Genomic DNA, 2,561 nt, shown 5'->3' on the forward strand with positions numbered 1-2,561 from the left:
TATCAATAACTTACATTATCTAGTTGACACAACCATGTTGCAGAAAGTCAAGACTTGACACACTTGCTGCAGAAGATAAATAAACTGCAGCCTTAAAAACAGATTGTATTTCAACTACAAGAAAATAAAATTCTAACCACTGGACCCATAGACAACATCATGATGGATGGAGAAAAGATTCATTTTGTCAACAATATCCTTTTACTTGGACCCACAATCAACACCTATGGTACTGGTTACGTTGTTGTTGTTGTGTACCATCGAGTCAGAACTTACCCATAGCTGACCCTCCAGTGGGTTTTCAGAGGCAGTTAATCTCACAGGAAGAGATGGCCCATCCTTCTCTTGCAGAGCAGTTGGTGGATTTGAATGGTGTGCCTTTGGGATGGCAACACAGCTTCTTGCCACTAGGCCACCAGAGCTCCCTGTAGTACTAGTAGTCAAGAAATGAAAAGAATTATTGCATTGGGAAAGTCCACTGTCAAGAGATCTACTGTCAAAATTCTAAAGAATAACGATGTAAGTTTGAACTCATAGTGACCAAGTTTCCACAGCTGTAAATGTTTACAAGGGCAGCCTGCCTCTCTTCCTCCCAAGAGATAGCTGTAGAAACAAATTGCAGACTTCTGGTGAGTTGCCTAATATTACACCCAGAAAGTCTACAGAACTTGTTCTAGATTATTTTTTTTTAAAAGATGTCCAAGGAATGTTTGAAACTATTCAACAGAAATGAAAGCATCAGTTCCCACAAGAGTGAATTTGGCGAATGCTGCTCTTTTCGCTTTATATGGCTGGAGGTTCTGAGGAATGAGGACCTCCCTTGTCATCCAATAGGTCTGCTTGTTATTTGCCTGAAGGTTGAGCTACAGGGGTGAATTGTGTTCCAGGTTTGAAGAATCATTGTTTGAGGAGTTCTACCAGTTTCTATCAGACAAGTAAGTCTGATCTTTTAAAAGTTTTTGAGTTCTAAACCATATTTCCCCCCAAGAATAAAGCACAGAGGGCAGTAAGGGGTAGAGTTTTAATGAAAATGAGAATTACAGGAAAGATGAGAAATGAGAAGTGGGGAAATTGTGAGTATTGGAAATAAAGCTGTAAGATTAAATGTGTATGACTAGTAGAATGAAAAACCAATTTGCTTTATAAATTTTTATACTTTCACTCAAATAATAATGAAAATATTATAAAAATTAAATGAGTAAAATAAAAAAGTATGAATCATAAAATAAACATCAAGTTTACATACGCTAATGAAACAAGTAATTCTCAGTTCTACAAATGTTTTTAAATTTCCTTTTTTCATTTAGTGTACCACACAAGAAACAATGAGAATTATTAAAACATTTTAATATTTTATGAAGATAGGTTGCGATAAGAGAGCTCTTACGCCATAGTCTGTAAGTGCAGTATTGCTAACCCAAAGGTCACACATTACTGATGGTTTTAATCTACCAGTTACTTTTTGGAAGAAAGACGGGAAATCTCTCTGGTGATTTTCAGCCTTAAGACGCCAAAGGAGCATCAGCTGAGTCAGAACTCACTTCTCAGTGGCAGTGAGAGAGAGAGGAGGGAGAAACGAAGGCTGTGATTGATAGATGGGCACAGTGGTGACAATGATGGGCTTCAGCCCAGCAGGGGTTGTGATGATGGCACAGGATCAGGCAGGGCTTTGCTCTGTCGTCCAAGAGATTATGATGAATCACAGCTGACTGCATGAAGCCTTGGAAGCACTATAAGCTGTGAGTAAAACTGGGTGTGATTTTCATGTTGGACCATACCATGGGATCAGAATGAGAAGAGAGATTTGACTAATAAATACATTTAACTGGACACAAACTAAGAAAGCACAGAAATAGTAGCATCTCCCACCCCCCCCCCTTTCAGTTTTTTTCTCCTCCTGTAAATTTCTCTCCTTGGCTTCACTGCTGCAGTCAGTGCCTCTTGGCCAAGTTTCATCATTTGCTCTGAATCTTAGCCTTTAGTACCAGCTTATCTAGCTCTCTAGCCATTCATCATATTGTTCCTCTACTACCCATGGTGAGTAGAGTAGTTGAGCTAGAGGACATAGAAATGATAAAAACAAGCCCTCTGGCTCCAGGAATTTGAATGGCAGTGTTAGGGATTCTAACAAAGCATGTTACCCTCCCCCAGCAAGCAAAAGGAAAAGAAAAAGGTTAATTCACAACCACTAAACTTGTGAATGTGACTTTATTTTTAAATTGGTGGTGGTTTTTGTTTTCTTTCTTGATTCCTGGTTATCAGTTAAGTCAAATGAGCGCAAATTTGAATAAAGTGTGTTCCAATCCTTCTTACTTCCCCCAGTAATGTAAAATAAAAACAGTCACACAGAGGAAAGATACTGCACATGAACATATACTGACAAGCAAAGGGACACCAACTATTACAGAAGCCACCAGAAAGTAGGAGAGGGACATTGAACGTAATCACATCCTATCTCAGCACCCTCCTAAGGAACCCACACAGCTGATAACTAGAAATTCCATATGACCCAGCTATTCCACTGCTTGGAATAGAACTGAGGCACAAACAGAAATTTGTAC

The sequence above is a fragment of the Elephantulus edwardii genome, unplaced genomic scaffold, assembly GCF_000299155.1.
Source record: "Elephantulus edwardii isolate Elephantulus edwardi_28Jun2011 unplaced genomic scaffold, EleEdw1.0 scaffold00147, whole genome shotgun sequence".
Taxonomy (NCBI): Eukaryota; Metazoa; Chordata; class Mammalia; order Macroscelidea; family Macroscelididae; genus Elephantulus; species Elephantulus edwardii.